The sequence below is a fragment of the Mustela nivalis genome (genome assembly GCF_964662115.1).
Source record: "Mustela nivalis genome assembly, chromosome: 14".
NCBI classification, from domain to species: Eukaryota; Metazoa; Chordata; class Mammalia; order Carnivora; family Mustelidae; genus Mustela; species Mustela nivalis.
Genome location: NC_139033.1, coordinates 67191862 through 67213022, shown reverse-complemented (window position 1 = coordinate 67213022; position 21161 = coordinate 67191862). Strand labels below are relative to the sequence as shown.

The window sequence follows — 21161 nt, the reverse complement described above, 5'->3', positions numbered from 1 at the left end:
TCCTAGTTAAAAGAGAAACTCGCTTGGAAGCTTTTTTTGTTTGTTTTTCATTTTTAATGAGCGGTCATTTAAAAAACAGCCTAAAACAGCAATTAAAGATGAAATAATAGTATTTTAATTAGTGGAGGGGCTTCTATTTCAGTCGTCAGAGGTTCGAATCTGTGGTAAGGTAATGATCTTGGTATCTCTTCACTTTGGGGCAAGTCATTTCCTCCCTCTGGACCTCTGTCTCTGAGCAACCATAAAATGTGGAAATCAGGCAGCATGGCTGCTCGGAGGTCCTCCCATCAGCATTTGCTGCCCACGGGCCCAGGGGTGAGGCGATGGTGTGCCTGTGGGAAGCTGATGGAGTTGGACTCCCTTGTAGCTGTCTTCCAGTCTCACCACCACGGGTTCTGGTCTACGGAGTGCACGTGCTATCTGCCTGCTGCCTTAAGCCACAGAGGGTGAGAAGCCTGATCATACTCAGGAACATAGAGGCTTTGTAAGAGGTACTGCCCTAACCACTCATGCCGAACCTGCTTGGTCTGGGGCCCCGACACAAAACTTAATACAGCGATATGGACCCAGACCGGAAAATGGAAACGTCTGGCAGCTGAGTCGTCCGCAGAACAAGGAAAAAACAGCTTTGCTTTGCTTGGCCCATTGCTACAATATCTTGCAGTTGGTTTTTTATTTCTTGGAAACAACCAGCTTTTCATTGTTTGCTTTTTGTGTCTTCTCTTTAGCCATTGAGAGTTTTCCTGCGGGTCTTTCCACCCGTCCTTGGGGTTTTATCTCTTTTTGTGAATTCTGTTCCTTTAACACTCCAAAACTGGTCTGAAATAGCAAATGTTTATCTAGCTCAGACGTAACGAGTTTCTGTACAAAGTGTTGCACATATGTCCATACATGTAATCCTCATCCCAAGGGAACGAAGTGGTGCTATCCCCATTTTACAGATGTGTCTGCAGAGGCACAGAGAAGTAACTTGCCCAAGGTTACACGGTTGCACAGCTAGGATTTGAGCCCCAGCAGTCCAGCTCCAAAGCACGTGCTCTTACTCTCTCCATCATACTATTTCTCATCTCGATTTAAAGGGGAAGAAACTGAAGAACGCAGAAAGGAAGCCAAAATTGCCTGAGACATGATGCTAGGTGGTCCTCCTCTCCCTCAGCATCTCAGAAATCCGTTATTGTGATTTGCAATATAGGTCTACCTGGATTGAAGACACCTAGTTAATTAATGTATTTCTAACCACAACACGTTTCTTTAGAACACGGAAGGTAGGTGTAGTTAGCCAGAAAATAAGGGAAAGAGTTTGAAGGAATTTTGAGCAATTTACTTATGGCACTCCAAGTAAGGCTTGTTAATGCCCTTACCTGGCACAAAAGATGAGTAAAGCCTTCTGCAAAGTGTAAAAAGCCGGCAAAGTTATTAATAGTGGTTAAAACCGAACACGAGAGAACAAGGAATGCTTCATTGTGGTGCCAAGTCTTTCTATGCCTGGTTGTGCCAAGAAATGTTTTTGTTCAGAAAAACTTGTGCAAGATGTTGGCAGTGGTGTCTTGGGCTTTATCTTTTTAAATAAGTGTTCATTAGTGCTTACATCATTGTTGCTATTATTACTTTGCTAAGTGAACATTACTAATGATGCTCTCTTTTAGGGGTACTCAGATTTCTGTTTGCATGAGAATCATGCATTGTGTGTGTTAAAATTGCACAGCCCCTGACTCCTTCCCCAGAGAATCTGATTGTGCAGCTCCTGTAAGGCTGAAGATTGTGCATTTTTTGGCCTTGCATTAATTATAAAATTGCTTGAATAGTATAAAATTCAAAGGTTAAAAATTGGAATACAGTGAAAAAACAATTGCCCTTCTTATACTTTATTCCCCAAGCCATTCTGTTCTTCTCCCATATGTAATTTATTTCTTGTATTGATTATATGCACTGACTATCAATGCATACATAAGCATATGCAAGTATATATACTCATTTTTTTTTTTTTTTTACATACCTAGTAGCGTACTAACTGCTTTTTTCACTACTATGGGTAGTTCATTATTTAATCAGTGCCTTACTGAAGAATATTTGTTTGCAGTCTTTTGCTATTGGAGCAGTGCTGCAATTATCCCTTATCTGTGTGATTTCACTCAGATGCAGATATACCTATAAGGTAAGTTTCTAGAAGTGGCATTACTGAGTCAAGGGGTATCTCTACTTTTAATTGGTCCTACAGAGGTTGGTTCAGTTTGCATTCCCCACAGACAATGTACAAGACTGCATGTTTTCCCATAGCCAAATACGTTTGTTAGCAAACATTCTGATTTTTGTCATTTTTGCATCTCTTGAGTTTTGTTTTGCATTTATCTTATTATGAATACGGTTGAACATTTTTTCCTATGATTAAGAGCCATGTGTATAGTCTTCTATGTGAATTCTTTGCCCAATTTTGTTCATATTCTTTACCCATTTTTTCTACTGGGTTACTGGTTTCATTGATTTGAGAAGCTCTTTGTATATGAAGGACATTAGCCTTTTGTCTGAAATACACTTTAAAGATATTTATTCCTGGTTTTTCGTTTGACTTTGTGTATACTTTTAAAAGAAACCATGATGATTTTTTTTCTTTTTTAAAGGTATTTCAGTTTATCAATCTTGTTTTTTATGGCTTTGGAGTTTTGCATAATATTTAGGAAAGCCTCCTCCACTGTTAAGATTTTTTTTAATCTCGTGTTTTCTTCTAGTACTTTTATGGTTTTGCTTTTGAGGTTTACATTTTGTTCCATCTGGAATTTTTGTTTTTGGTGGTTGTAATATGTAGAATATATATTTAACCTTATGTTTTTCCAAATGGCAACCGAATTGTCCCAGCATCATTTCTTGAATAATCCATTTACCTCCCGCTGATTCAAAATGGGAATTAAAAAAATATGTAGATTCTCCTATGTATATGTATTCTTGTATAAATTCTTATGTGGATATATATAATATAAATTTTTATATATATTTGGCTCTATTTCTGGATTTTTCTATTCTGTGTCAATGATCTGTTTATTCATGCTTTGATCCCAAATTGCTTTACAATTCTATATATCAAGAGGGCTAACTCCTTTTCATTAATCTTTTTTAAAAAATGAGAACTTGATCATTATTTTCACTTTATTTACCATACAAACTTTAAATTCGACTTGTTCAGTTAAAATAAAAAAAACCTACTGGTATTTTTATTGGGATAATAACTAAAGTTTTGAATTAGGGAGAATTAATATCTTCTTCCTGTCCAGGCTGAAGTTTATCATTTCATTTGTTCAGATATTTTTTGTTTGCATCCCCCATTAGCATTTTAAACTTGCCACTTAGATCTTGTACATGTTTCTAGTGAAGTTTATCCCTAGGTGTTTCATACTTTCTGATACTAAGAGTCTCATTTTTCTAATTAGTTGTTACATATGCTAAGTGTATATTGAGCTTGTTTCCCAGAATCATTCTGAATTTTCCTATCCTCTTTCAGTTTATTCTCTGTTTTTTTCTGAGGGGACATGCAGTTTCTGTTTGCACTGCTGGAGGCCTGGGTATTGGTGGGAAGCCCTGCTCTTGGTGGCGTTCCGATGAGGAAATACATACCTTCTAATGTACTTGTTTACTTAGAGATCATGGATTCATTTAATTAGAGAAATGGAAGGGACCTTCCTGAGGTTCAGCAGAGGAAACTGAGTCTTGAGAGGTTAAGTCGTGCTGGCCTGTGGACCCCAGGTTTCCAGGCTTCTGACTCAGTGGCCTTGGCTCTGGGCTAGGCTGAGAGGTCACTAAGTGAAACTAGAGGACCAAACACTGTGAGCAAAAATTTGGCCTTTGGCAGAGGCTAGTAACTTCTACTACTCTAAGCATTGCTTGCTTCGTTAATCAGTTTAGAAATTAACAAGCTACTGAGACTTGGGCCAATAGAGTTGTTCAGAGATTGCGTATGTCCCCAAACACCAGCTCAGAGTTACCTTTAGGGAGTAGCACAAATGACCCATCAGTCTCCAGTGAATCATCAGGCTGTATTTGCTGGAATAAATGAAAATATTGTGAGAGCAGGAAATCGGGACAAACACCTAAACTTGCTAACCCAAACAGCTTCCCTTTCTGAGCCCCTGGAGATCATTTATCACCAAATGGACAGATACACTCTGCAAAGTTTTTGTAGGCCTCACAGCTTGTAAATAAGAGACTGCATTCTTTATGCTCCCTTGTTGAATCTGGCAGAGGGAAGATCTCTGGCTTCAATCTGCTGGGCAATGACCAGTAGCTAAGCTAGCTGAGAGTGATGACTCCAGTCGAATGAACTTTGTAAACCCTGTGTATTTAATTCGGAGAACCGTACACTTTGAGAACACAATCCATCTTACTTGTGGTAAATTGTATTGGGAGCACGTGTTGTGTGTAGTACCTGTCATTTATAAAGACCTACTGAATACCAGTTGGTGTGTGGGGAACGCACTGGCATAGATTATGTAATATTTAATGTTTCTGTAACTCTTAATCATCCCTATGCTCTTTCTTACACACTTCTTATTCCTTACCTACTTTTGACCAGGACTTTTTAAAAAAATTTTTTTCCCCATTTATGTTTTGTTGAATACTTGTTATTTCTCATACTTTGGTACCACTAGATTCATTGCTGAAATTTCTAGTTGGATCCTTCCAGGAGACATTCCTAGACAGTGCCTCCTTTCCTTTCCAAATGAGTGAGAGGTTCGTTTACTTTGGAACTGACCAGAGAAACCCTGTGGTTGGTGGCTGTATCTTCGACGGGGGCCGTGCAGGAGGCTTCTCGGTTCAGCTGTCCTTCCTTGACCAAACTCTTCAAAGCAGTTGACATTGTGGCCTGCTCCATTTTCCCTGAGATCTCTCCACGTTTGACTTTTCATGATGTTACAAGTAAGTCAGAAGTGCGATGAGGGGGGAAGGAATGTGACCTTCGGAGTCATGCAGTCAACACGTTTTGAATCCTGGCTCCACACATCAGGTCTGTGGCTTGACCAAGTTGCTTAAACTCTCCAGGCTGCAGTGTTCAGTGTTCAAAAAGAAGAGTGATATTACCATGTCAACCTGGCTTTGTGAAGCTTTGCGAAGGGAGGAACAGCATTTATAACTCTGAGCATGGTTCTACTATACTGCGTTTATGAAGTAAACACTCACTGATTTAGTTGCTTTTTATTTCCCATATGCAACCTAGAAGAACCACATTCATTCATTCATCCTCTGTTAGGGTTCTCCAGAGAAACAGAACCATATATGCATAGGTACATGTACGTGTGTGTACTTTTGTATGTGTATTTGCATGTGCATGTATATATTATCTCTGTGTGTATATTCTCTTCTCTCTTCCCCTCCCTCTAAGGAATTGGCTCATGCAGTGATGGGGGGGGGGGCGCGGATAGCAAGTCTGAAATCCATAGGGCAGGCCAGCAAGCTGATAACTCCGTGAAGAGTTGATGTTGGATCAACACCCATTTATGATAAAAACTCTCAACTAAGTGGGTATAGAAGGAATGTACCTCAACAAGATAAAGGCCATGTATGACAAGCCCTCAGCTAACAGCACACTCAGCAGTGGAAAGCTGGAAGCTTCTCCTCTAAAGTCAGGAACAAGACAAGGATGTCCACTCTCACCACTTTTATTCACCATAGTGTTGGAAGTCCTATTATAAGCAATTATAAGGGAAAAAAAGAAAATCCATCCAGGTTGGAAGGGAAGAAGTAAAACTGTCACTATTTGCGGATCACATGATATATATAGAACACCCTCATGAAAGCCCTAATGACTCCATTCGAAAAATCAGTAAACAAATTCAGTAAAGTTGCAGGATACAGAAGCAATACACAAAAATCTGTTGTGTTTCTGTACACTAATAAACTACCAGGAAGAGAAATTAGGGAATCAATTCCATTTATAATTGCATCAAAAAGAATAAAATACCTAGGAGTAAATTTAATCAAGAGGTGGAAGACCTGTGAACTGAAAACTACAAGACATGAATGAAATGGAAGACATAAATGAAAGACATTTCATACTCTCAGAGTGGAAGAATCAGTGTTGTTAAAATAAAGGCAGTCAACATACTTAGTGCAATCTCCATCAAAATTCCAAGGGCATTTTTTCACAGAAAAAGCAAATAATCCTGAAATTTGAATGGAACCATGAAATACCCAACCAGCCAAAGGAATCTTGAGAAGAAATTTGGAGGCATGCTCCCTGATTTTAAACTATATATTATAAAAACATAGTAATTAAAACAGTGTGATATTGGCAGAAAAGCACGTAGATCAGTCGAACAGAATATATAGCCTAGTAATAGACCTGCACACATATGGTCAGTTCATTTACAACAGAGGGGCCAAAAACGTATAATGGGGAAAGGTCAATCTCTTCAGTAAATGATGTTGGGAAAACTGGGCAGCCACATGAAAAAGAACAAAACTGGACCACTGTGACACCATACACAAAAACTAATCAAAGACTTGAATATAAGAACTGAAACCATAAAACTAAAAAAATAAGCATAGGTGGTAAGCACCTTAATGAAGGTCCTCGTGATGGTTTTTTGAATCAAACCCCAAAATCAAAGACAAAAGTGAAGATGAAACTAAGAAGCTGCTGCATGGCAATGGAAGCCATCAGACAAAATGAAAAAGCAATCTAATGAATGGGAGACTATATTTGCTAATTACGTATCTGATAAGGGGCTCATATCCAAAATACATGAATAACCCATACAGTTCAGTGGCAATAAAACAAAAAATCTAATTAAAAATCGCGCAGATCTGAATAGACATTTTTCCAAAGAAGACACGTACATGGCCAACAGATGCATGTGCAGGTGCTCCGTGGCCCTAGTCAGGAGGGAAGTGCAAATCCAAACTGCAGGAGATATTTCCTCCCACCGGTTGGAAGGGCTAGCATCAGAAAGATGATAAACAAGTGTTGGTGAGGCTGTGGAGGAAAGGGGACCCTTGTGCATGCACTCTCGGCGGAAATGCAACTTGGTGCAGCCAGTAGAAAAAAAGGGACTGCAATATGATCCAGCAATTCCACTTCTGGGTATTTATCTGGAGAAAGATACATGCACTCCCTGTTCACTGTCGCGTTATTTACAATAGCCAAGATACAGAAGTCATGTAGGTGTCCATCAGTGGATGGACAGATGGAGACAATAAGAGAGAGACATCTGTGAGTATTACTCAGCCATAAAAAGGAATTCTTGCCATTTGTGAGAACATGGATGTACCTTGAGGGCATTATTCTAAGTGAAATAAGTTGGGCAGAGAAAGACAAATAACCATCTGATCTTTCTTACATATGGAATCTAAAACAAAAACAAAGCCCTCCGCAAAAACCCAAACTCAGATGCAGACAAGAGATGGGTGGTTGCCGGAGGCAGGGAGTGGGAGGTAGGAGAAATGAGTTGAAGATGAAAAGTAAGAGTTGATGTTGGAGTCTTGAGTCTCCTTTGTAGGGTAGTAGTCTGGAAACTCTGGCCCCATTTCTATGCTGCATTCCTGAGGAGGCGTTTCTTCTTTGGAAAGTCTTAAGGCCTGCCATTGACTGGATGAGGCCCACCCTTCTTATGCAGGGTAATTGTTTAACTCAGCTTACTGCTCATATGTTAATTACATCTAAAAATTATTTTCAGAGCATCGTGTGGACTAATACTAGGGACTTCCGTAGGCTTGTCCCTGGGTGGGGACCGTTCTGTACGAGGGTGTTTTCCCGAAGGGTGGGAGCTGTTGACTCCCGTCTGCCGAGACCTGAGCCTGGCTTACCAAGGTCTAGCTGTGTGACTCTGGGCAAGTCACTGGGTTCTTCTGGGCTTCTGCTTGGATGTTTAGACTTCACGCACCTTAACGTTTTCTTCTCCCTTTTAAGACCGCATTTCTCTGCTCCTCTAGTGTGGGTACAAGATTCGCAGAGACTTGTTAGGAATTCACAGCTTGTGATTGCTTCACTTTTTGGATAGGACTGTGTTTTCAGATGGTATTAAAAATTGACATCACATGTTTATGAACCAGAAAAGGGGTGTCGTCTTATCATGGTGATGTGATGATGTCGTTCATCTAGTCAGTGTTTGAGACGTGTTTTTAGGTTAAAAAATACTTTTTAAAAAAGTATGCCTCATTAAAAAGACATGTTCCCAGCACAAACTCCGGGTAATGACAGGTAGACTCACCTTCTGTATTAGCTTCCTTGAAACTTAGGGAACTATAGAGGATCCTGGGAAGAACCAAGACTTTGGAAGAAGACAGGTCTCTACTTAAACCCTGCATTTCCACTTACGGCTGTGCAAACGTGGTTGTGATATTTGACTTTCCTGACTCCCTCCGTGTATACTTATTTGTAGAGCGAGAGTAATGGGATGTCTTCTGGGGTTGTTGTGAAATTAAATGAAATGCTGTATGTGAACTGACAAGCATTGTACTTGACACCAGGTAAACTTGAAATAAAGATGAACTCCTTTCTTATCCCCTCAGTTGTCTCCGAAGTTCTGGAGACCAACAGTGCCACTTAACTGTGAGGCAAGAGGCTTACTTTAAGGGGTGTGGAAGAATTCTATCTGCTTAAAAAAAAACACAAAAAGCCCCCAGATCCGACCTAGGGTGTGGTTACTATCTGAGTCTATCAACTGAGAAAGGGGAGGGTTAGGTCGCGGAGTGCCTTTTTTTTTTTTTTTTTTAAACAGATAAGCTATACTCGAGGAATCAGCCATTCTTCCATTCTAGGAAGAAATGATTAATCATTATAGGAAGTAGTTTTGTATTTTATTTTTTTTCCTCAAGTACCTTACCAATGAAAGTAATTACGACTAGAAACTTAGGTTGAGAACAGTTTTGGGAGAAGTAAGAATAGAGGTGGGCATCCCTGGTTTGGAGTTGACCTCTTGGAGTTATTTAATCCTGTTACGGTTTTAATCCCTGTCGTGATGTCTCCAAGGCCACAAGGGGCTTGTATATTGAAAAATAAATCTGTTTAATGCTGCTTCCTAGCAAAAGATTTAGAATACCATCGACAGTAGGAATAATGACAGATAATGATGAGTAACTAAAAATGGGCCTCCATGGGTTGCTGGGAAAAAGTTCTTTTCTAGCTGTGGAAGATGGGGAACGTCTGGTGCTTCCGGAACCCAAGGCCGGCTCATGCTGCCCACCAGCAGGGGTGAGCATAAGGGCCTGACTGTTTCCTTTCTAGCAGATTTATCCCCAACCAAGACGTCCTCACCCTGTAGTCCACTGGTTTCTTTCAAGCTCCAATTTGATGTTAATTTCCATTGACCGGTTTCTTTCACCTGTTCTATTCTTAAGTTATTCACAGGATTTTTTCCCCCCTGAATGTGATTTTCATTGACCCCAAGTGGCTGCAGTTGGCAGTTGATGTCACTGTATCATTAGACTCATGGCTCTTGGGATTGGTTACTACAAACCAGTCAGGTCAACAGACAGACAGGTCAACCGCCGGCCACTTGCTTCAATTCCACTTCCATGTGGAGCTCACAAAGCTGTTTCTGGCAGGGCTGATTTTAACCAGGAGCCAAGGATCTGGGGTTTCTTGCTCTTCTCTTACAAAAAGTAGAAAGGCAAGCTCGCTTTTGCCTGCGGTGGATACTTCCCAAGGCCTGGAGCCCAAGCAGCTCTATCCAAGCTGATGGCCGCCATTTATATGGTGAGAGAAAGAATGAGAAAAGAGCGAGCATAGCACTAAAGATACCTGTTTCTCTAGAGTCTGCGCCCTTTGGCATCCCTTTCAGTGCTAGGCTGGGTTCCAAGAGGCTGCAGTTTGTGGCCCGTCCAACAGCTTGTCTCTCGCCTGAAACAGGTGGGCCGTCAAGAGGGAGTCCTCTGTTCCACTGGCCTGATCTCTCTCTCCCTCAGGCAGTGGAGGACAGGGGGCCTGTAGCTCTCAGCCTTACCCCTGAACACACAAAGACAGAGACTGCCCTGAGTCCTGTTCACAAATTCCCTTCTTAAAGATTTGCTGCTCACATTCCAGCAGGGTCAGGAAACAGGAAGCCACATAGAGGAAAGAAGTACAGAGGGAGAGACCTTGCAGAGAAAAGATCAACTCTCAAATCTGATCCACTAATCGACTCATTCTGTTAACTTCAGGTAGGGTAGGCAATGGGAAGAGAGACGTCTTTAAGTATTTTTATTTCAGTGAAATATATAACCCAAAGAGCATATGTATCTGCATATATTCCAGTTCAAAGAATAATCATGAGATACTCAGGTACCCACCACACAGCATAAGTAGTGAAACATTACCAGTATTCGTTAATCCCTTGGGGGGCTCCAGGAACAGATTTCGGTGGTCAGGTAGGTATGTGAATCCACCATACATTTACATTTAAATATGCCAAATTATCACCTCTTTGGGCATTCTCCAGATAAGAATGGGTATTATTTTATTTTTTATTTTATTTTATTTTCGAGTAAGCTTTATGCCCAAAGTGGGGTTTGATCTTACAACCCCGAGATCACAAGTAACATGTTCTGCCATTGAGCCAGCCAGGCAGCCCAGATACAACCTGGTTTTAATGATTTAAGGGATTCCTGACTTTCCCCACACCTTTTTTATTAGCCTCTGCCCCACCCTAGCCACCATTAGAGATTTTCCCTAACCTTTATTGGCAAAAACCAGGTTCATAATCCATCTAGAGAGGCCTGATTCTATGAATAACATCCACTAGCTACCTGACTCTTCCTGAAGTCTGCAGAAGCTTGAGCCAGGACTTTACAGACTTAAGGAAGAAGCCGTTACCCTTCTTTCAGGGGAAGGGGGTGGGTGGGGAGGTTGCAAGAGGATTTTCCTCTCTTTAATAAGCAGTCACCGAGGCTTGCAACAAAGATCTCTTTTCTTCGGCCTTTCCCAGAGGGATACAGTAAAATGATATCATATGTTCTGTAGGGGCAACCTCAGGAACTGCAGGCTGAGTGGATGGATGGTGCAGGAAGGTTTGATCATATTAAGACAGACATAGCTGAGAAGCCCTTCTGAGTGATCTGCCTGCCTCTGAAGGTCCAGAAGCTTCTCCCATTGCTTATCACTCAAAAACAGGCTGTGATGGTTTTGTCACCCACATCATTTTCTGGGTGTCACCGGATACTGTTTCTAGGATTTTTAGTGCCCTCCACCCCATTCCTATAGCACGGACTGCTGGGCTGAACCTGAACCAGTTTTCGCTGTCCTAGCTTCGGCTGCCTCCTCCACAGCGCTTTGAGAATCATCTGGATGTGAGACCCAGATAGATCAAAGTCTGTAATCCTTGGTCTTGTTTCAGAGTGACTTTTCCTTTATTTTGAATCTCCTTCCCAGAATTCCATTTCCTTACACCACCAGGTGGAGCTTTTTGGTTCTGGACCCAGAGGAACTTTTGGTCTTGGGGTTTTTTTGGGGGGTGGGGGGGAGTGGAGGATCTTTTGGATTTGTCATTGTCACTGATGGGCAGGATCCAGGCAAAAGAAGAAACTCCTCCTGATTCCTCTTAGGAAGATTCAGGCCATGGTGCAGAAGGTTACTCCTGAGAGCCTTGGTTACTCCTTGGAGCCTGAGGGTGGGACCTTATTCTGAGTCTCCGATAGTTTGTAGAGGACCTCAGATCCATTAATGGAGGCCGAGGTCACTAGTGAGTCAGGTGGAGACTGAATTACCAGCTAAGAGCAGGTGATCATGACCTAGGGCCTGCAAATATTTGGACTTACTTGAAAAATATATGTAGGTAGGTATGTACATTTTTGGGGGGGAAGGTCCATTATTTTCACCGTATTCTCAGAGGCACTCGTGACTCAAAGTAGATGAAGCATCAGTGATCGCTTCTGATTACTCATTCGCAATCAAATGAGAAAAATAGGAGCTACAATAGAATTTTTCATAAACCTAAAATTTGTAAGAATGCCTTTATTTTGGGGTTATGTCCATTCTATTTCTTTCTTTTTGGGGGGGATATTGATATATTTTGGTGCTTTTATGGGATAATGGTGCTAGTGAATGGTAATAAACACAGGAAGAAGTTCTTTCCTGACAAAGTCGAAAGTTAATAACACCCCCAATTATAATTTCTTTTCCTTTTTCTGGCCTGTGAAATCCCGCATCTTGGGAACCACTAATCTAGAATCTTGCTGTTACATTTGTATGTGGTTTCAGAGTGTGCTGTTGTCCATCACTCTCTACCCCTTCTCCCCTGAACATGAGTTGCCTGTTATGCGTACAGCTGTCTTAAAAAAAAAAGTATTAAAAGATAAACTGAGGCATGTTAAAAATTTTAAGACTTTGGTTGAACAAAAAATTGATTGGAATGGGCCCCAACAAGTAGGAAGTGGCTAGGAGTGCTCGTAAAGTCTTAGGACAAGAATTTTATAGAAAAGGGGCGCCTGGGTGACTCAGTGGGTTAAAGCCTCTGCCTTCTGCTCAGGTCCTGATCGCAGGGTCCTGGGATCGAGCCCTGCATCTGCTCTCTGCTCAGCGGGGAGCCTGCCTCCCCCTCTCTCTCTGCCTGCCTCTCTGCCTACTTGTGATCTCTGTCTGTCAAATGAATAATAAAATCTTTAAGAAAAAAAGAAATTTTTATAAGGAAGATGCAGAAGCAAAGCAAGGAAATTATTTGATTGGCTAAAAGCTTAAGTGGTTTCCCAGTGTGGAAAGCCTAGTTGGCCATTAGTAATTGGTTGTCCAGGTTTGGGTTTTCTTAACCTTGAGGCATTTCCAGGCTTTGGGTTTGATTTGCTTATGTAGGCTGTTATGGTGTTGGAATCACCTCAGTCTGATGGCCTTCTCCTTTAATTAATGTAACCTAGTCAAACCCAGTTACTTGTGGTTCTAAGAAAATGTAATTATCACTTTGGGAAGATAACCTAATCTTCCTGGGCCTTAATTTTCTTTCTTTACTTTTTCCGTCTTTTTTTTTTTAAAGGTTTTATTTATTTATTTGACAGCGAGACACAGCGAGAGAGGGAACATAAGCGGGGTGGCAGGGGGTGGAGAGTGAAAGAGGGAGAAGCAGGCTTCCCTCCGGAGTAGGTAGCCCATCGCCGGCTCGATCCCAGGACCCTGAGGCAGGGCTCCATTCCAGGACCCTGGGTTCATGACCTGAGCCACCCAGGCACCACTGGGCCTTAATTTTCTTACTGAAATCAGAGTTGGGCTGGTACTTCTTAAAATTTGGTCCAAGTCTAACGTTATATAGTTCGCATGAATACAGACCAGAGCCTTGAGGGGAATAGGGTAGAGAGAAAACTCTCTTTTTTGATTTTTCACAAAAACCACAGTGGGAAGGACACCTGGGTGGCTCAGTGGGTTAAGCCGCTGCCTTCGGCTCAGGTCATGATCCCAGGGTCCTGGGATGGAGTCTCACATCAGGCTCCTTGCTTGGCAGGGAGCCTGCTTCTCTCTCTGCCTCTGCCTGCTTCTCTGCCTACTTGTGATCTCTCTCTCTCTCTCTCTAACAAATAAATAAATAAATAAATAAATAAATAAATAAAATCCTGAAAACAACAACAACAACACAGTGGGAGAAAAAACTGGGGGGTATCTGTTTAAACTTCTGGGTTACATGATTCTGTTAACACATGCTAATCTGGTTTTATGAGGTGTTCTTAATGAGATTGCCGTAGCTTTTGTCTAAAAGGGGTTAATACGCTTTTTAAACGAAGGTGGGTATAAGCAGAACTGATCAAAAGCAGATACAACAGGGGCACCTGAGTGGCTCAGTTGGTTCAGCATCCGACTCGTGATTTCAGTTCAGGTCATGATCTCAGGGTCGTGAGATCAAGCCGCCGGTTGGGCTCTGCACTCAGGCCCAGGTCTCCTTGAGATTTTCTCTCCATCTGTCCTTCCCCCTGCTTGTGCATGCTTTCTCTCTAAATAAATAAACAAAATCTTTAAGAATAAAAGCAAATGGAACACTGATAAAAGCAATGAAAATAAGTAATGGTGATTCCTGCTCAGTTCACTGAGCTCTATCTGAACTTCGCAGTCATGACCTCATGAGATCCTGCAAGGTAAGTCTGATCATCTCATTTTTATAGATCTAGTCATTGGCTGGCTAGCCAGGCAGCGGCAGAGCTGTGATCTGAACCCAGATACACTTAACTTGAAAGCTCCCAACCCATCGAATACACCTCAAATTCAGTTTCTCTTCTTTATGGGAAAGTTTGAGAAGCAACTGGTTTAGGCAACTTGATTTTTTAAAAAACTTGTCCTACATGATAATACAGATCAGGTGTTCCTTTGCTTGATGGTTCAAGGAAAACCTTCTACTGAGGATGAGAGAGTGAAGTTCTGTTTTTAGAGCCTGGAGTCCTTGCTTACTGACCGGTTTGTGAATTTCTGATCTCCTCTTGCCTATTTCCTTCCTTGAAAACTGAATATATCATAGAATATACAACACCAAGAGTGAATCCTATTATAAATGATGGATTCTAGGTGATGAGGAAGTTCATGGATTCCAACAGATGTGTCAGTCTAGCGTGGCTATCCATCGTGGGGGCAACTGTGCATGTGTGGGGAGACAGAGTATACGGGAACTCTCAGTACTTTCTACTCAATTTTGCCGTGAACCCAAAACTGCTCTAAAAATATATATTAAAAAAAAAAAAAAAAAAACTGACCCAACACAATTGAGTATGTGAGCTGGTAGGCTTTGCCAAAGATGGGAGAGCCAGAAAGATAAAGCCTGTTAAATTCTTTTTTTATCCATTTGGATAAAAGGTGCTTTTGAAAGAGAGGGTTTTGTCAAGTGCCATGATCTCATCATCTGGCAACACCAGTAGGAGAGGAGCCAAGGGAAACCCAGGGCGTTGACGTGTGGGTGATTCAGGGGCCCACACCGCTGACAGTGAGCAGCCCCTGGTTTGGAGTTGGTGGGAGGGGGCAGGGGACATGCTGTTCCCTTTCGGGTTGTGCTGATCAGTCATGAGAGCCTGGAGGCTCCCACCTTGGGCTTCTGCCTGCCCAGAAGTGCCAGGCGCTGGCTTTTGCTTCTCTTTGTTGTTTTGGGCTATGTTTCCCCCTTTGTTCTTCCATAGATGGTTGCGATCTGTGGTGGTGGCTCTTTCAAGGGCTTTGCTGACACCGGGCAGCCCTGGATCTCCGTGTACGGACATTCCCGCCCACTCCCCAAGGTGTGCCCTCACAGGCAGCATCTAGGGGCAAATAACATGCCCGAAACACACCCTTTAATGTGTTTTGCTTGTGGTTTTGTGTTTTTTTTTTTTGTTTGGTTTATTTAATAATATCACTAGCCTATGTATAAAGCTTTATAAAACTTTTCATTCCTGTATCGCATTTAGTTCTTACGACGGTATCTGGTAAGCGGGTGGGTGAGCGATGGTATTAGAGAGGCTGTGGGCTCGTCTTCTGGACTGAAGAAAGAGAAACTCAGTGAATGAAGTGACCTCCTTCAGCTCGGAGCCGCAGGGCGACGTGGGTAACATGGACCATGGTTCCGGGACTCTTTCCCGTCCTGAGGTTTCTGGCCACCTTGGGCCCTGGGGTCTCACTTGTGCTGCTTAAGTACCGACAAAGTCAGCTAAAATAGGGGATGCTTTTCTTGGTAGCCATTGAGGGAGAAGATTAACCCTGTGTATTTGTGTTTGTGGGATTTTCCCCCAAGGTAGCACTTTCTCAGGAGATTTAAGATCCTGGGTAGGAAACAATAGGCAAAATGATTCTTTAGGAGGACTCTCTCCCCTTCCTCCGTTTGTCTGTGCTGTTGTGGCCAAGCACTCACCGAAACCTTTCTTAATTTTATCCATAGTGCTACATTTTAAGAAACAAACTCCACAGGAAAACAAAGCTGAGCGAAGTGGCTGGCCTCCTCTGAGGGACACCCGGCCCAGGTCACATGAGGAGCCATGACACCCTCGGGAAGCCGGGCTCCTGCTGACAGGACGGGGTATCAGAATTGCAGGCAAATGGTCCAAGTGGCTGTTCAGTATCTTCGGCTTTCACAGCTTCCCTTCCAAGCCAGTAATTCCCTTGAGTCCCTTGAGTGACCTGTGTTCCATGCTCAGGTGGTCCCCCGACCCCTCCCCAGCTGGCTCCTTCCCCAGCAAATGTGAGAGATGGCTGATTAGCGCCCCTCAGCCTGCTGCAGCCGCATAGGCTATAGGTGGATATTTAAGCCTTTTTTTTTTTTTTTTAAAGATTTTATCTATTTATTTGACAGACAGAAATCACAAGTAAGCAGAGAGCCCGATGCAGAGCTCGATCCCAGGACCCTGAGATCATGACCAGAGCCGAAAGCAGAGGCTTCAACCCCCTGAGCCACCTGGCGCCCCTATAGGTGGATGTTTAAAAAGAACAACTCTCCTTCCACTCTGCTCCTCACGAGCTACTTGGATTAACCCTGAAAGGATGTTTCCGTTAAGGAAACCACCGTAGCATTGAAGAGTTTTAAACTGGAAAGGCGCACATAGAAGGAATGCTGATAAAGTCTGAAAAAAAGGTAAAAACCTATCTACCACGACCATCCGAATGTGACTGCAGTCCTTGTTTTTCATATTTGCATTTTTCCTAGTCTTGCTCCACGTTTTGTGGGGGGGGGGGGGGCGTGGCAAGTTTGTTGTGACCTAGCCTTTTGGTATTGTGCTTCTCGTGTTCACCACACACACATTCTCCATGTTCATATACTGCCTTAACGATGATCTTTTCCACAGTGTGTCTGCACAGCACTTACCACGCTGACACCTTCCGTGTGCTAACCAGTCTCGTTTGATGGACATTTTGATTGTTTCTAGTTTTTCTGTGATTGAAACAGCCAGGAGCATTCTGGTGTGTAGAAACTTTGTCTTTTTTGAATTTGTCTCCTCTAGGAAATACCAGTAGGGACTATTAAAGGAAGGTTGCTGGAAGGATGGTTCCAGTCTTCTGCTTCTGTCCCCACTGAAGGGGACGCGTTCAGTGCTTTTAAGCCATCTCCCAGGGGCCACTCTCTGAAATACTTTCTCCGTCCCTTTAAGATGTCTCTCCTCGGGGTGTGTGTGTGTGGTGCGGGGAGGGTTTGCTCCTGGTTGGCACAGGGGGTTAAGTGTTAGACTGTTGATTTCGGCTCAGCCTGCGATCTCAGGGTGGTGAGAAGGATTCCCATGTCAGGCTCCAGGCTTAGCGAGGAGCCTGCTTCAGACTCTTTCTCCCTTTTCCTTGACTCCTCCCTCTGCCAAATAAATAAATAAATCTTTTTTTTTTTTTTTAAGATTTTATTTACTTATTTGACAGACAGAGATCACAAGTAGGCAGAGAGGCAGGCAGAGAGAGGGGGGAAGCAGGCTCGCTGCTGAGCAGAAAGCCCGATATGGGGCTCGATCCCAGGACCCTGAGATCATGACCTGAGCTGAATGCAGAGGTTTTAACCCACTGAGCCACCCAGGTGCCCCAATAAATAAATCTTAAAAAAAAAAAAATGATCCTGCCTCAGTTCCTGCGTATGCTTCTGCCTTCTTTTCCTACTCTTCCTTTTCCCAACCATCATTCTTCAGCCCCCTGTCCACCCCGTGGACTCTCGGTGAGGATCGATCACCCCATTCCCCAGAAGGGCCTTCCCAGAGTGATTGATCCTTCCCTCCTATCCCTGCTCCTTTTTGAAGAACTGCCCTCTGGAGGGTGGAGAGGGGAGGAGAAGAGCTCACATTTGAATCTTATCAGCCCCTGCATCTGATGTCTTGTCTAAATATTGTTTCTTGTCCTGCTTATGTCACAAGCCCTCAAGGCAAGGGCCATGCCTCTACATGCCCGCCTAGAGAAGAGAAAGCATTGCCGGGGCTCTTATGTTGTCGCAGTGAGGTGTTAGTGACTGGAAGATGGGAGTAGATGTCTCAGGAGTAGAAACTGTGCTACAAACGAATGGGACTTCCTGGGAAGACCCCTAAGGAAAAGGTCTTCACAAGAAGGGGGGTGATTCTGAGCTTTCACCAATGTGTTCGGAGAAGAGTCGGGGGTTTCTGCTACTGGGAGATCCTGACATCCAAGTAGGCACCTGGATGGGGTGCTGCGCACTTGGACAACACTTGCTGGTGTATTTTGTGTCCCAAGTTAAATTCAGGGCCTTGGACAAGGGAGTGACACAAAAACACGGCTGAGTTTTCTTTCAGTGACCTTGAGCAATGGGACTGGAACTTCTTGACAGTTTTGATGTTTTAATATTTGAAGTTTCTGAAAGGAGGATAAACTTTACAGAGGATGTTTCAAGTCTAAAAATCTCTTGTTGGGACCATCCATTCCCTGTGACATCAACAGAGGGTAAATGGTTATCTTTTTGACTATTTTAAGATATTAGCAATACATACCTAACCTCCCTTGATGATTTCAGTTAAGGTCTTTCATTAGTTATGTAGGAATTACAAATAGGATAGAAATCAAAATCCTGTGTGGTCAGGACCTTTCACATCAGGTTTTCAAACAACACAGATGAGCAGGATGTTTCTCCAAATGGGTGGTTTTTTAATGCAGAATATGTCTTTGGATTTGAAATGTGTTGATGGTTATGAATTTGTGAATTTTAAAATACAAATCGCATAGGAAAGATGCCTATAACTCTGTTTACATATTGTTAGATAGCTCAGCAAGCACTTTAATACACATCCTCTCAAGTCTCGTAACAACTGGTGAGGTAGATGTGGGTCTACTTCTATTTTATAGACGTGGACATGGAGGCAGAGGACAGTAAGGGATTCAAGGCGATAAGTTGTCGGATCAGAATTTAAGCTCAACATCATTCGTCGAGGTTCACGTTGTCTCTCGGATAGGGAAAATAATAATTTCTGGTGCAGTCGCATCCTTTTTCTGTCTTTATGAGTATTCAGTGATTTGCCCTTATGATCCTTTCTTATTGCCTGCCTCGTGGGTATCATTCTTGTGTTGTTGAAATTCCAGAGAATTCCTTGGACTTTGTATTGGTGAAATAGCCAATACCTGCAGCCCAGAAAGGGCAGCCTCGCGGATTTTCAGGAAACAGAACTGGAAGAGGGGAGGAAAGAGAGCCAACTCAACTAAAAGCATCCCTTAGACACCACATGAAGCCCACAGGATGCATTTAAACAGAACTGTTCTGATGGGTGAGTTGAAGGAGACTTGACACTACGAAGTCGTGTTTGGAATGCTGTAACTACCCCAGAAATACTGTGGGTGATGCTGCCCTGGGAATGCTGATTGGAATCTCCAGTAGATCTAGGTTCTCCTTGCCACGTTTTAGTTCCCTACCAGGAGCGAATACTTTTTTCAGCCTCTAATAGGCAATCCATAAGTGTTCAAATTACCTTTTAATTAAATTACATGAATGGTCTACATATGTTTTTAGAGTCCACTATTACATCCACTATTACTACTTGGTACATCCACTATTACTACTGTGTGACTTTGGGAAAGTGACTTCATCTCTCTGTGCTTCATTTATTAAGTGGAGATGGTATTACTCTCTACAACATAGGGTTATTATGTGGATTGATTATTTTTATTTTTTTACTGTTCTCTTTCTTTTTTTTTTTAATTAAATTCAATAGCTGACATACAGTACATCATTAGTTTTTGACGTAGAGTTCAGTGGTTCATCAGTTGCACATAACAGCCAGTGCTCATCATAACCCATGCCCTCCCTAATTAATGCCCATGGCCCAGTTATCCCATGCCCCCAACCCCCACACCTCCTGCAACCCTCAGTTTGTTTCCTGAGTCAAGAGTCTCTCATGGTTGTCTCATTCTCTGATTATTTTTTAAATAAGAACCTTAGTAAGGGGTCAGTAAATGTTAGCTATTACTATTAGTAGTAGTAGTATTAAGGCTAACTTTTCTTCAGCTGTGTTATAGATGCTAGGTGTGTCCTTCAGTTGTTACTGATTTTTTTCATTTTTTAAGAATTGTAAAATACATATACCCTTAAATTTACCATCTTAGCCCCCCCCTTTTAAAAATATTTTATTTATTTACTTGACAGACAGAGATCACAAGCAGGCAGAGAGGTAGGCAGAGAGAGAGGGAGAAGCAGACTCCCCGCTGAGCAGAGAGCCGGATGTGGGGCTTGATCCTAGAACCCTGAGATCATGACCTGAGCCAAAGGCAGAGGCTTTAACCCACAGCCACCCAGGCATCCCCATCTTAGCCCTTTTTAAGTGATTTTAAGCCACAGCTCTGTGGCTTAAGTCTCTTCACACTGTGGTGCAGAATATGTTATTTTAAGTGGGGAGCAGACCAGGGAAGGCATGGTTGCGGATGGGTGTGGGTGCTCTGTTCACAGCATTCAGGGTCCTGCTCTGGGCATAGCCCAGTGTGGGGAGCAAGCAGGGTGACCAGGCCATACGGAGGAGAACCAGGCAATCGTTGTCCAGCTGTTCTGTGAGCAACTGAGAGGCTGACACTCAAATATTTATGTCGTGTCATCTCTCCACTTTGTTTTTATCCACTTCACGGGCTTCATTGGCTTAATCAGTTCTTTGATTCTGCAAAGTAAAGCCCGGGTTCAGATCCACTTTGCGGACATCGTTTGTTTGAAATGTCAGCAAATTAGTGGGTAAGAGAACATTTAGCAGTGCAGTGTGCCACAATTCAGAGGTTCATGATTCAGGTCTTAATCCGGATACCTGGATTAAGTGTGGAACTGAACGCAGTCATCTGACTGCATTCCTTGAAATGGACAAGCCCAGAAGTTTACAAGATTGATTTCTGAAGGTAGTAAGGATGTGACAATAAACAGACTTCCATAAAAAATGGAAAGCCTATACCCGTATCTCCCTGAGATTGTTTCTTGAAGTTGTTACTTGTAGAATTTACTGGAATCCTACTTAAAATGATGTCATCCTTTCCCAGAACAGGTTTTTGTGGGTAGTTTCTAATGTGTAGCTTTTCAGGTAAGTGCCTGTTATCCCTAAGGCTAAATTTTTTATTTAGCTCTTCTATGCCTGTTAAGCTTACAGGTGTCAAAAAGACACGAGCTTTTAATTACATTTATTTTCCAGCTTTACTGAGATATAATTGACATGTAACATTGTATAAGTTTAAGATGTACAACTGCAGTGATCTGATATATGTGTATATTACAAAATGATCATCACAATAAGGTTAGTTAACACATAGTTATAATTTTGGGATATATGTTGAGAACTTTAAAACTCTAGTCTCCCTTAGCAACTTTCAAATATGTAATACAGTATTGTTAACT

The 21161-nt window shown here is 42.4% G+C and overlaps 1 long non-coding RNA gene across 1 annotated transcript; it reads left to right on the top strand.

Moving 5' to 3' along the window:
* Positions 1–16188: 16188 nt before the first annotated feature.
* Positions 16189–19294, top strand: LOC309847905. Its single transcript, XR_014302715.1, has 2 exons — positions 16189–16460; positions 18884–19294. It is a non-coding gene; the product is annotated as an uncharacterized lncRNA (long non-coding RNA).
* The last annotated feature ends 1867 nt before the right edge of the window (positions 19295–21161 follow it).